At 40.3% G+C, this 15,238-nt stretch overlaps 2 pseudogenes; both read right to left on the bottom strand.

Annotated features, from left to right (window-relative positions):
• Window positions 1–1,386: 1,386 nt before the first annotated feature.
• Window positions 1,387–2,963, bottom strand: LOC113587641 (odorant receptor 131-2 pseudogene; annotated as a pseudogene).
• A 9,357-nt stretch (window positions 2,964–12,320) lies between these two features.
• LOC113587642 (odorant receptor 131-2 pseudogene) lies at window positions 12,321–13,482 on the bottom strand (annotated as a pseudogene).
• Window positions 13,483–15,238: the final 1,756 nt, after the last annotated feature.

The following is a 15,238-nucleotide window of genomic DNA, read 5'->3' on the forward strand; positions in this document are numbered from 1 at the left end:
CATGGGTCGGAGTGCCTTTTGTGTTAGTATGACCGATGGTCAGTCATTAACTGTTGGCTTTGTTTAGTTCAGTTTTTGTGCATGGTTACGTTTCATTTCCTTAACTTCCCAAAGTCTAAGGGCATTTCCTCTGTTTTTGCATATTTTCGTAAATTCACTTTAAATGTTCTTGTAGCGTGATACCCAAGTTTTATATCAAAATGTTCAGGCTGATCTCAGCTCTCGTCCTCATGCGGTACCATATGACCTAGAGCACTGCATAAAGAAATATGGCCATAAAGCTGAAAATTTGAGGTCCAGTGGAGTCTGTGTCTACACATTCATAGACTGAAGGATGAAAAGGTTTTTCCCTCTCTGGAATGCATTTTATGGATTAAGAAAGAAAATCATGCCAAGACCAACAGATATGTAGACTGCTATGTATTCCATTTCCAAAACCCCTTTGTTGCAACAATGTAGGTGATGTGAAAGGAAGAATGCAACTGCATGTGGATGTTGTATTTATAAGGGTGGAAACAAAGGAACAATAAATACAAAGTGGGGAAAAAACAGAGAGAGCAAGACGTGGTGTACAACTACATGAACTGACAGAGACCAGAATAAATGCAGAGAGATTAAACAAAAACAAGAAACACCTGAGAGAAATCTAGTGTGATTTGTTGCACATGATGAGGGCAGGAGCAGGTGTCAAAACCAAAGCAAACACACCTGCATGGTGAAGACATGGGAAGGTGAACATGATACCCTTCTTTTATCATTATGGATGTAAGGTTTCCAATCTGCTATTAAATAACTTAAAAACATTGCAGTTATTTGATTTTTACATACTGAGTTTATATTAAAAAGATTATGAATGTAAACAAAAGAATAAGCATTCTTTTTATAGCGCTTTTTAAAGGTTTATAAAGAGCTTGACACATTTTGAGAAGACAATAGGAAGAAATGGATAATATACCTGCATACACATGCTGGTGTCTTTTGCAACAAGTTTGCTTTGAAAACATTTGAGGACATTTTTTTGAGGCCATGCAAAAAACAATCCCATAATCTCTCCCCCTGTAGTTTTGTCATACACACAAAAGTAGAGCTGTGTGCAAATGGACAGACAGCTAGTAGGGCTGCTTGGAAAAACAGCATGCGGGGCTATGTACACGGAGAGACGTGTACATCTACCTTTTCTTTCATTTCACCTTTGAGTTTTACACATAACTTTGAGCTACTTTTGTTTTTAACAGGGTACATACTACAGAGCCAAAACAGCATCATACAAAACTGTTAAAATGTAAGAGAGTTTTTTAAACAGTATGTTTAATAGTGAGTGAGTTACCAGGTTAATACAAATCTACTGTCAGCCTACTAATAAAGAATTAATCTTGGGTGGTTTATGTTCACTGTCCAGTTGACATAGTAGTTTTCAAAGTTCTCAAGTCCTCTTGCAATTCCATATTTCTCAGTATTGTAAGACACAGGCAGAACTATACATACAACCATGAAAATGCCTAATGCAGAGTCCTGAACATATAATTGAAGCACAGGCTACAGGCCCTTATGTCTCCTGTGCACTCCAGGGTGGCATAGTGGAAGTAGTCACCACAGTATGCGTGAGATTTTCATGAATCTTAAATTTTATAGTCTTGCCTGTGATGATAATGATAATGAAGAGAAACACTGATCATGTCTACTATGAATGTATATGAAAAATACAAGTTCACTTTCTTAATTTGTGATTGCTTGGTAACAGTTTCAAAAGAACATTACATTGCAAAAAATAGCTGAAATAAGATTTTAATTTTTTTATTTATTTCACAGCTTTAAATTAGTGTTTGATTACATTTTGTCAGTGGTAAAATGCTAAACATGGTGTAACCTCCCACTGAGGAACTACATAGATGTATCTACAAATGAAATAAGTAACTCAACAAGCACATTTTAAAGTGCCTTTTAGGAGGGTTTTCTGTCTTAAGTAGTAATGTTTTTCACTTTTGTGCTGGGTTTGATTGTCTGTGTTCAGAAGATATGTGATTTTGTCCACATCGCATGTAGTATACAAAGGCAGTGTAAAATTTCTCATCTCTTATTCCATAGACAAGTGGACTGACTGCCCTGGCGATGACACTGAATGTTACAAAGTTAAAAAAGCGGACTGACAGATATACCTGGATGTCAATCTCTATTACCACAGCTTCAATATAGGGGCATATAACCTCCATTGTACACAGTGTAAGCTGAAGCATGTGCATTGAGACAGTACGGAGCCCCTTAGCTGCAGACTTCTTGTCAACAGAGGCTGCTCGGGCAGCAAGCATAATCATCACATAGCAAAATAATTCAACAAGAAAAATTATTATAAAGCTGACGATGCAAAGGAAGCCCCTCATGTAATGTTGCCATGTATCAGGAATCAAGATCTCATAATAGCAATGGGTGAGCTGTGACAGATAAGCTTGCGAGACAGTCCAGGCAAGGATGATCACATCCATGAGCGGCTTTACAGCGCTTACAGTCCAGATTATGAGGATGGCAGTATGGGTCTTGCTGGAGGTGGAGAGAGCACTGTGTCTCAGAGGCATACAGATGGCCACGTAGCGCTCTACACACATGGCAGTGATAATCATAGGTGTGCATATAGTGACCATCTCCATAAGCATGCACACAGGAATACAGAACACCATGGGCATCTGGACATCACTGTAGGATATGAGCACCACAAAATCAGTCAGCAAAAGAAAAATCAAATCAACCAGTAAGGTGTGGGCAAACAATATGTAGCGTGTCTCAGTCCTGAAGGCCTGCTTCCTGGAGAAAGTGACAAGCATGAGCACATCAATGTATATAAAAGGCCACACGAGGAACTGAGTTATGGCCATTGATAAATTGATCCTCAAAGGTGTGGAGCTGACCAGCTGTAGCTGATAACTGCTGCTGTTGGCTTCCTGGCTGCTGTTACACTCAGCTGTGCACATATCTATGGGAGAAAAGAAGTGACCAGCCTGAGAATATTGTTGCATGACATTCACAAAAATTATGCAGATATTTAAGAAAGAAAAATGCCAGTAAGGTAAAGAGAATAACATCCTATATATTGTATGCAAATAAAATGTATTATATCTATGCAAATGTACATTTAAGTCATAATAACAATAAACATGAGAATATTGTCATAACTCATATTGTCATTAATGCATTACCTGTAGAATAATGAAGTTAGTTGAATAGCAGACTGTGGGCAAACATATATAGTGTTGGTGTGGACTGATTTTAATATATAATTTTTGACATATGCAAAGCTTTATGTACCTACCAGCAATAGGTAAGTGTACTGGGGGGCGTGACGCTTTTGGAAAAGATCTGGAGTTAAAAATAAAAAGGCCCTAATCAGAAAGTAGGACCAAGATGTCCTCCATACCACTGGGAGGTTTAGGATTACAAACAGCAGAGTAATCATGGTGGGGATCCAGCAGCCCCAACTGAATAAATTAGCATGGTAATTATGGTCATCTCATTAACTGGTTACTGCACCTGCAAGCTCTAGCCTACTCAAATAAATCACTTGACGGCACCGAATATTCTAAAAATCTATCTATTGACATTAAACATCAGATTTCTTCACAAATGTATTCCAGGTACAAACTGCATGACTGGCAACTATTTAAACAAATAGAGGACATTTGGATGCAAATGTAGACTCCTCACTTGCCTTATTTGTTTACCCTTCTAGTCAGCTACAGCATGTAGCAAACCATCGCTTGCATGTTGTAATCAGATAAAGTGCATCTTGTGACACGGGTGAAACTGGTGCAGCCACAGAAATAGTTTTAATGATTTGATTGGCAATACTATTGGACATGATGGAAAGGAAGAGCCTTATTTTAGCTGAAGATTATGTGGAGTTGTTTGGGTGCAGTTATGAGCTGGAAGGGGAGGGACAGTTCAGTGGCTTCTAGCATTGACTAGCTACAGTGTTTGCATCGCAAATCTCTGGATGTTTCCATTCACTGCTGGAAGAAATTTACATTTACAGCATTTACATTTATGGCATTTAGCAGACGCTCTTATCCAGAGCAACTTACAAAAGTGCTTTGTCATTTACTCATAGAATATATCCTAGTACAGTACAGTAGGCTAGAGTCCAACATACCAATGAACTATACAGGGATGAATGCTGATACCTAGAAGTACAAAATACATAAGCTCTATCTTGAACAATGATAAGTGCAATAAACAGTAAGTGCTAGAGTTTATTAAATAACATAAACAATACCCTACAATAAGTGCTAATTTAGTCAGTCAATATGGGAACAGGGTCAGTTGTCCTTTAAATATTCTGCAAATAAATGGGTCATCAGTTTGCGTTTGAAGACTGCAAGGGACTCTGCTGTCCAGACAGCAAGTAGGAGGTCATTCTACCATCTTGGAGCCAGGACAGAAAATAGTCTCAATGCAAACTACAAAATAAGTCTAAATGAGAAAGCACACTATTTCTTTACCTTATTACAGTATTACAGTATCTTCCCACAACATAACCTTTTAGCCTTTAACTATGAAGCTAATTTTGTCTTTTAGTAAGTTGATGAACATTGTTGTGGTGTTTTAGCAGAAAGAATGTATAGTGACTGTGCATTTGAAGAGGCTTTTGGGCACTTTGGAGATGTCTAGATCACTTAGTGGAAAATACTGCGTAGCTACTTAGTAATTTAATGTATATGCTCAAAAGTGTTCAGTTTATTAGGCAAGACCATGGTGTGATGATGTTAGAAACCTGTCCCATCACCATGTCAACTGCTGGAGAGAAGAGATGCATGTTACAACATGCAGCGAACAAAAACCAACGGCCTCGTTGAAAGATTCAACAAGACATTGTAGCGTGATGTATTTGACAGCGTTAAACCTGTATAAGGGCTATTGCCAAGTTCCTCTGATGCCTGCAGTGAAAGAAATTCTGGAATTCCGCACACCAAGTGGCCCGTGTCACTTCACAGTTATGCCTTTCGGTCTACATGTAGTGGCAGTGACATTTCAGCGGCTAATGAACAAGGTGCTCAAAGGCACGGATGACTTTGCAGCTGCATATATTGATGTCATCTACAGCACAACCTGGGCTGAGCATGTATAGTCGTGGCCAAATGTTTTGAGACTGACACAAATTTTGGTTTTCACAAAGTTTACTGCCTCAGTTTTTTTTTTTTAGATCGTTTTGTCAGATAAGGTATAGTGAAGTACAATTACAAGCATTTCATAGGTTAAAAAAAAAACTTTTATTGACAAATGCATCCAGTTTAAGCAAAGACTTAATATTTACTGTGTTGACCCTTCTATTTTAACACTTCTGCAATTCGCCTTAGCATGCTGGATATCAGATTCTGGGCAAAATCTTGACTGATGGCAACCCATTCTTGCCTAATCAGTGCTTGGAGTTGATCACAGTTTCTGTGTTTTTGTTTGTCCGCCCTCTTTTTGAGGATTGACCACAGTTTCTCAATGGGATTGAGATCTGGGGAGTTTCCTTGCCATGAACCCAAAATTTCAATGTGTTGTTCACTGAGCCACTTGGATATTACTTTTGTCTTGTGACATGGTGCTCCGTCATGCTGCAAAAAGCATTGTTCATCACCAAATTGCTCCTGGATCGTTGGGAGAAGTCTCGGGGGATGTTTTGATACCATTCCTTAATCATAGCAGTGTTCTTAGGCAAAATTTTGAGCAAACCCAGTCCCTTGGATGAGAAGCAACCCCACACATGACTGGTCTCAGGATGCCTCACTGTTGGCATGACACAGGACTCATGGTAGCTCTCACCTTTTCTTCTTCAGACAATCATTTGTCCAGATATCCCAAACAGTCTGAAGGAGGCTTCATCAGAGAAAATAACTTTACCCCAGTCATCTGCAGTCCAATCCCTATACTCCCTGCAAAATGTTAGTATGTCCTTGATGTTTTTCTTGGAGATAAGTGGTTTCTTTGCTGTCCTTCTTGATACCAAGCCATCCTCCAAAAGCCTTCGCCACACTGTGCGTGCAGATGCACTCATACCTGCGTTCTGTCATTCCTGAGCAAGCTCTGTACTGGTGGTGACCTGATCCCATAGCTGCATCCTCTTTAGGAGACAGTCCTGGCGCTTGCTTGATTTTCTTGGGCACGCTGAAGCCTTCTTCACTGCAGTTGAACTTCTCTCCTTGAAGTTGTTGATAATTCGATAAATGGTTGATTCAATAAATTCTTGAACAGCTACCTTGTCCTCATTAACACTTTCTCTTGAGCTAACAAAAAGATCACTGAAATTTTGTCGCAGGGCTGAAATGCAGTGGCTGGAATGCAGTCATTTTTGTCATTAAGTTTCATGGCAAAGAATGACTTTGCAAATAATTGCAATTCATCTGATCATATTTCACAAGCTAGAGTTAATGCAAATTAACTCAAAACTTTTGGCCACAACTATAGAAAACATAGGAGCAGTGCTGCAATGGATCGCAAACACAGGGTTGACAGCTAACCCAACCAAGTGTCACCTCACAAGGTGTAAAATCTCTTACCTGGGTTAAGTCCTATGGGAGGAGACATCCGCCAACAAGTCAGCAAAATTAAGGCAACCAAGAGGAGAGTGTGATCATTCCTGGGAATTCAAAACCTGAAAGCCTGCCTGTGTTCTGAGACTGTTCTGCGCAGCCCAGACATTGAGAATCCCTTCCTCGTGCAGACATATGCACAAGGGAGTGGATTAGGTGAGGTCTTCCATCAAGGGGAAGATGACGACCTACAGCCCATTCACTACATAAGCAGGAATCTGTTCCCGAGGGAGGTGAACTATTCCACTGTGGAAAAGGTGGCGCTATCTGTGAAGTGGGCATTCGACTCATTAAAACTACTTGATGATGGGGGTCGAGTTTACAATGGAGACAAACCACAGAGCACTACAGTGGATACAAAAGGTGAAAGACACTAATGCCAGGATTACGTGTTGGTACTTGTCCTTGCAGCCATTCAAGTTCACAGTGAGGTATCGGAATGGGGTGCAGAATGTACCATCACTCTGAGGAGTGAGCTGCTGAAGGGTGTGTGTGTGTGTGATGAAGTCAGAGACCTGCCCCATCACCAAGTCACCTGCCAGAGTATAGATACCTGTTACAACATGCAGTGAATCAAAGAAGTAAACTTATCTGAGACCCTGGTTCCAAAAAAGTGGAAGCTAGGGCAGCTCCATCCCTTGTTACAGGTCAGAACAATACAAGGTAAAGGGGGCCGACGAAGAACACAAATAGAGAAAAAAGGACTGAGTCAAAAAATGTTCAGATTTACCGGTACATGTATTGATGTAATGGCCATTGAACTGTGCACAGGACTGACCCTGAAATATTGCAATATATTGAGGCTGATTTTATTGTTCTTCTGTAGAGCCACCTGCCTGAGGTATTGGTTTAGCCCAGAGCATAGCTTCCTATATTTAAGGGGGTGTAGAACAGAAGGTAGAGATTGGTGAGATGGGAGGTTTACTCATTTAATGATTGGCTGCTGACTGAGCGGCATCCAATTCTGCTTTAGCTTGGTACTGAAGCCTAGTCCTGGGATTCCCGTGGATTATACCATCTTCCGACGCGCAATCTTCCACACCTGGTGACTCAGAAAATGTAGAGCATGACTGAAAATGAATCTGCATTATCAAAATACACATTATAAATCCCAAAAATAAAAGGTGTTTTTTGACATTTTCTTCTGTATTAGATGAGCTCAAATGGAACCTAAATTATAGAAAAATAAGCCTGGATGTGAATGAATGTCTTGGCCCATGTAACGTTGTAAGCAAAGTCAGACACTTGTGGATAAAAGGCAGGCGTTTTATTGTAATCCGTGTCTGTAGGGGTTAAACTAGTCAGGGTCAAAACCAGAGAGATGCAATCAAAGGTAAACACAATCATTGAGGTAAACAGTCCTAGTCCCCCCCAAAAAAACGGAATCGAGAGTAACGGGAAAACTAGGTCAAAAACACAGGATATTAAAAACAGAAAAAGAACGCTCGGTATGCTCAGGTAAACTGGAGGCAATACTTCGCAACAACAAATAGTCTTAGAATGGCTTATATACATGGGAAACAGGTGAATTCAATATGCAGGTGATGAACTCTTGACGATTTGGATGAGTTGCTGTCCTGGAGGCGAACAGCATGACGGGTACTGTAGATTGTTTGGGTGGCGGGCGGCGTGACAGCCCAAGTGTCTACTTCAATTTGAATCCTGAATGATCATTGTGCTATGTGTTAAAGAGAGCAAGTACAAAAATGATCTTAAATCTGGAGTTGCACATAGTTAATCTTTTCATTTTAAAACCTATTTGATTGCATCTTGATAGTCAGCTGTTCCAGAGGTTATTCAAATAGCATTGGTATGGTAACCAATTTTTTTTCCTTTATCCAAGTACGTTCAAGCACCTTTAGGAATCAACCATAAATGGCTCTTTACAGTTTTTTTTTGTTATTTTTTTAACCAAAATCCCCAAACCTTCGATCACTTTTCAGTAAGATTTCTTGTGTTATTAATTTTCACTGCTTGCTTTTGGTTACAGGTTCAAGCTCAAGTGGATAAATTTGAATATCAGAACATACAGGCCTCTCTGCTCTTTCATGAAAGGCTAATCTTGGACATTAAAAAAAAAAATCCAAAAAACTAAGGTTAACTGCTCTGGCAGAGTTTCCAGAAATACCAACAATAGAATAGATTGCCCTGAATCTTCACACTATAGAGGACCTACATTACACAGCATTAAAGCTGGGTCTCAGTCATTTTCTGTGTTTTATATGTATTGTGTTTAGTGATAATTATTAACTGTAAAGTATGGATATAAATTGAGGGCTCTACTTCATAAAACTTGTGATTCAATTGAACAAAGGGATACACAAGTCAAATTTTAAGCCTTTAAGTCTTTTTGTAGCCTCATAGTGAAACATGACATTGATCTTTATGCATAAAGTAACTAACCAATAACTGTTAAAGCATAGCTTTGCTATAAGCTTTATAAATTACACTCCAACAGGAAACGCTGTTCTGGTTGTAGGCCACAAAGCCAACAAGTTAGCAGCCAGCTACAGGCCTTTTTAAATCTAAACCTAGAAATTAACAAAACCGACATAGCAAACTCACTTTTTATATGCATCTTAAGTAATTTGCACTGGTAGAAAATTCATATAATTTGCTTCGATGCAAGCATTTGACAAAGGCATTCAGTGCTGTACAACACTAGATGTATTTTGTTAGTTGGTTTGGAACATTTAGCACATTCTTTCCTAGCTGAATTTTGTGGGTAACTTAACTCAGACAAAATGAAACCCAACAAGCACATTGTTCCTTTTTAATTATGCTGTAAATTCTGAAATTAGCAATCATTACATAACAATGGAGCTCAATAAGGTGAAGGTTAACAAGCATTAATAAAAATAGCTTTTGTGACGTAGAGTGAATAGAGGCAAGGACTTCGGCTAGTTTTATTACCTGAAGACAGGTTATAGTTGTTAGAATGATGCGGCAGAGGTGGTGCCCTTACAGAGACCCTCAGCAAAGTACTTTGGGGGGCAGGGTGTAATGGAGGCATCACCTTCATGGATGCGATGTTCTCTTTGAGGGAAGACACAGCGACAGCACTCTCCTGGGGGTAGGGGATGGGAGAGGTGCTCTTGGAGACAAATCGAGGTGGGGGACAGATGTTTTCCATGCCATTCCAGGGAGAGACCATGGGGACACAGGGTGCCAGCTGCAACATCTGAGACAGGGGACAGGGCATGACAGCACCCACTAGGTAGCACAGAGTAGTTGTGCCATCCTGTGAACAGGGTGCAACGGCACCCTCTTGTGCAAATGTCGTGGCAGTGCCATGTTTGGAGCAGGCCGCAACGGAGACAACACCTGCTTGAAGGCAGAACACAGTGTAGACTGTGCACATTATGGAGTGCAGCACTTAGCACTGCTGTGCTAAGTATGCCCGCCTGGAGGATGGTCACTGGAGTAGGGGCAGCCAGAGCATCCTGCCTAAGGAGTCTACAGTGGTCTTTTTTTCTTGACGATCAGGCACTGGTGGCAGGCTAGATAAGGGCAACAGAAGACCCAGAGAACTGTGCTTGCAAGAGGCTAAAAAAAACCCCAGGATTGTAGTTTTCTCGGCCTTGTATTTTAGACTCAAGACTGGCCATAGCAAAACGTAGCCCCTGAGGAAAAAACTGCAAGAACAATTTAACGGCCTCAGGAGTAGTATGACGGGGTACAAATTGAAAATAAAATTTGCCTTGTAAAATAAACCCCTCACAAGAGCCTTCCGTATCATATTCACCTTGGGTGGTCATCAATTAGGGAAACATTAAAGGGTTCACCAATCAAGATGGAGTCCTCAGGAAAAACAGGTCTACTCACTGCATCCTTATTCTGAGATAGTGAGTAGAGGCAGGATGCATTCACAGAATTGAGCTGTTTTTTCTTAAACAATGTCTGGTCATGGTTGATACAATGGTCTAAAGAAACAAAACCAGAGCACATGAAGAAGCTGAAACAGAACAAATTAAGGCAAAATCCAGAGAAAAGTGCAGTGAAAAAAAACAAAGACAATGGAGATAAATCACGACATCAACTTCGATAACAATAGCAACAATGATAACAAAGCTAACAATGATCAAGAGCATGAACCAGGAAACAGGTATAAATACAAAGGGTAAAATAGACAAAGCTGGAAATAATACACACTGAATGGAAACAAGAAAGACCTGACAAAAGGATGGGATAATCATGAAGAGAGACAAAGGTGGATATGAAACAAAAACAACCACATGGCGAAATCTTCAGAATGGTGCTGTGTGAACCACAAGACCAAGGGTGGGAAACCATGACAACCTTCCCTAGCCAGTTATCTGGAATCATTGAAGCTGAGCAGTGACGGATATTCTTGCGAATCACCTGGAACAAGAATAACCAATCTATAAATGGCTATAATGCAAATGACAGACATAGCAGTAAGGGTCTTGCCATCAGTGGATAGAGCACCATGTCTTCTTGTGAGGATGCAAAAAGGAACCATAGAATCCCATTGGTGTTAAAGCCTGCATAACAACATCACAAAATCTTCCATTAAAATGTCAACTAAGAATGCATGAGAATACTACGTAGCATGTTCTCGTTTTGAAGGCCTGCTTTCTATACAAGGCAAATAAATAGAAATATGCTAGAGTTCCTTAAACTAGAGCACTATGTCTGAGATTAATGTTCACATGTCACCAGCAAGTAGAGGTGTGTGCATGTAGAAAGACAGCATCCACGTGTACACAGTTGCACAGATAATAAAAAAAGATTTATAATACTGCTTTCTAGAACCTCTGCAAGCATTTTGTCTTACTTTGAAAAATACATGTTTTCATTTTGTTTCTTTATTTTAAAAAGTGTACATACCACAGAGCTTTGTCAATTAATAACAGTAATACAAAACTGTTAAAATGTTAGATAATGAATTGTTGTGAGACAACATTATGACTAATACTGTGTGGGTTCCCAGGTAATTGAAAAGACTTTTGTTGGCCTTCTAATAAAGGCTGTTGGTCTTGGATGGTGCCCTATGATAACGTACATTGTGCTCACTGTTCAGCTGATATCATTGTTTTCAAAGTACCCATGTTCTCTTTCAGTTAAAAAAATTCTCAATACTGTAAAACACTGAGGCAGAACTAGTTGTTCAACCACCAAAATGCCTGGCAAAGACTCCTGAACATGTCATTGAAGGACAGGCTACAGGCCCTTATGTCTCCTGTGCACTAAAGGGTGGCGTAATGTAGCTCAATCACACCAATTTATCTGCATCATTCATAAGTCTGTGTGAGGTCTCCTTAGTTAAGAAGTTGCATTTTGTCCTGTATGATTATGTCCAGAAGCCAAGGAACCACACAGTGAGAAAGGCATTATGGTGTACTAGTGACTGGCATCATCAGTATATGCTACACTAGGGACTGTGCATTCAGATTTTGTCAGAAAAATTGAGAAATGCATGTGGCCATAATGACAGAAGCAGGTCCAAGATCAACACTCTTATTAGGGGTCTTTCAGTAGGCTTTCAGTGCCCTGGGAACCAACATGGAATTAGTCATCACAGTATGTGTGATTTTTCATGAATCTTACATTTTATAGTCTTGCATTTGATGATGATGCAGACAAACATCTTATGATGTCTACTGTGATCGTATATGAAAAATACAAGTTCAGTTTCTTAATTTGGATTATTGTGATTGCTTGGTAACAATTTAAAAAGAACATTACATTGCAAAGTAGCTGAAATGTTTTCATTAAATTTCATTAAATTTAATTCACAGCTTTAGATTAGTGTTTGATTACATTTTGTCAGTGGTAAATTGCTAAACATGGTGTAACCTCCCTCTGAGGAACTACATAGATGCATCTACAAATGAAATAAGTAACTCCTTAACAAGCACATTTTAAAGTGCCTTTTAGGAGGGTTTTCTGTCTTAAGTAGTAATGTTTTTCACTTTTGTGCTGGGTTTGATTGTCTATGTTCAGAAGATATGTGATTTTGTCCACATCGCATGTGGTATACAAAGGCAGTGTAAAATTTCTCATCTCTTATACCATAGACAAGTGGACTGACTGCCCTGGCGATGACGTTGAATGTTATAAAGTTGAAAAAGCGGACTGACAGATATACCTGGATATCTAGCTGTATGACGATGGCTTCAATATAGGGGCAGATAATCTCCATTGTACACAGTGTAAGCTGAAGCATGTGCAATGAGACAGTACGGAGCCCCTTAGCTGCAGACTTCTCATCAACAGAGGCTGCTCGGGCAGCAAGCATAATCATCACATAGCAAAATAATTCAACAAGTAAAATTATTATGAAGTTGAAGATGCACAGAAAGCCCCTCATGTAACGGTGCCATTTCTCAGGAGTCAAGATTTCATAATAGCAATAGGTGAGCTGTGACAGATAAGCTTGCGAGACAGTCGAGGCAAGGATGATCACGTCCACCAGTGGCTTTACAGCACTTATAATCCAGATGATGAGGATGGCAGTATGGGTCCTGCTGGAGGTGGAGAGAGCACTGTGTCTCAGAGGCATACAGATGGCCACGTAGCGCTCTACACACATGGCAGTGATGGTCAGCGGTGTACACAAGGTGACCATCTCCATGAGAATACAGAAGGGAATGCAGAACACCATGGGCATCAGGACATCACTGTAGGATATGAGCACCACAAAATCAGTCAGCAAAAGAAAAATCAAATCAACCAGTAAGGTGTGGGCAAACAATATGTAGCGTGTCTCAGTCCTGAAGGCCTGCTTCCTGGAGAAAGTGACAAGCATGAGCACATTGATGTATATGAAAGGCCACACGAAGAACTGAGTTATGCCCATTGATACAATAATTCTCATAGGCATGGAGCTGACCAGCTGTAGCTGATAACTGCTGCTGTTGGTGTCCTCGCTGTTGTTACACTCAGCTGTGCACATGTCTAAAGAAGAAAAGAAATGACCAGCCTGAGAATGGTGTTGCATGACCTTCACAAAAATTATGCCAAAATTTTAATAAAAAGAAAAAATTATTGGGAAATAAAGAGAATTATAACCAATATTGTGCATAATTAAACTCTTATCTATACAAGTTTACATTTAAGTCATAACAACAATAATGAGACAATGTTATCATAATTCATATTGTCACTAATGCATTACCTGAAGAACAATGAAGTCAGTCAAATAACAGCAACTAGACAAATACACACACATATATATAGAGAGAGTTGGTGGGGACTGATTTTAATATTTAATTTTTGACATCATACACACATAGGGCTTCATACTGTATGTACATACCAGCCATAGGCAAGAGTACTGGGGGGCGTTGCACTGAAGCATTTGGTAAAAATAAAAAATTTAAAGCCCTAATCAGAAAGCAGGACCCGTGTGTCATCCACACCACTGGGAGGTTCACGATTACAAACAGCATAGTAGTCGTGGGGATCCCGAAGCCTCAACTGAATAAATTAGCATGGTAATTATGGTCATCTCATTAAACGTTTAACTTGAACTTCATTGCATCTTGTTAATCAGGTGTTCCAGAGGTTATTTAGCTAGCATTGGTATGGCAACCCATCATTCCTTCATCAGTATACATTAATGCACTTTAAGGAATCAACCAGCAATGGCCCTCTAGTTCTAAATGAACTAAAATCACAAAAACCTCAATGAACACTTCTTGTGTCATTTGTATTTACTGCTTGGTCTTGGAAATAGGGTCACACTGAAGTGGACCAATGTGAATATCAGAACCCACAGGTCTCTCTGCTCTTTCATGAAGGGCAAGTTTTGTAACAATGGACATGATAACATTTTTTTTAACTAACTACTCTGGCAGAGCTTCCAAAAATGTTTATTATTTACTAGCAGTAGAGTAAACTGATTCTCCACACTACGGAAGACCTGGCTGAATCTCAGACCCAGTCAAGAGTCACTGCAGGTGCCAGACCATTGTCCTAGATACTGCAGCAACAGAAGCTGTCGAACAATACTCTAGCACTGTGTAAAAACCTCTTTTCTTCTTGCCTGTTAGTAGACATGTCCAGTTCTGAGGTACACTGTTGGTCATTCCTGACAGTCTTAAGCATTGTCCCTAAATGTTTGCCCCTCCCTGGCATCGTGGTTCCCACGTGAAGAGATCTAGCGGACATTATTAAGGAAGTGGCCAACTTCTTTCATGCTTCCTAATGGGAGTACTGAGGAGAAATGTCTTCGGATGTTGGCAGCACATCGGCTGGCAGATACCCTGGACTGGCTTTATGAATGGTATGTATGGTAAGGGTCCGCAGTGGACTATATCTACCCAGCTACCCAGAGAAATGACTTCCTTTCTCAGGTGACTGAAACAGTTCAAGCTATGCCTAGATGGAAAAAGCACAAGATAGTCTTAAAAGCCACCCTGAGTCCATTCCTGTGTTGAGCCTGTTCCTGCCCCTCAGCCCAAGACCCTGACCTCTGGGGTAGAGGCATCCAAGTATGTTTTTTTGGGAGGGGGGGCTGCCCCATGGAATGTGTGGGGAAGACTATGGGACTGAGGGACCATGCATTACAGGCTCTAGTCCCCGGCGTGGAATGCCCCATATGCTAGACCTCCGGATCCACAGTTGTCCGACGCAGTGCTTCTGGACCCACTGTCAGCATAGGCTGCACCTCCTAACCTGCAGCTGACCTGCCGTCTGTAGCAGCTGTG

The sequence above is a fragment of the Electrophorus electricus genome, chromosome 17, assembly GCF_041902795.1.
Source record: "Electrophorus electricus isolate QZ-2024a chromosome 17, ASM4190279v1, whole genome shotgun sequence".
Taxonomy (NCBI): Eukaryota; Metazoa; Chordata; class Actinopteri; order Gymnotiformes; family Gymnotidae; genus Electrophorus; species Electrophorus electricus.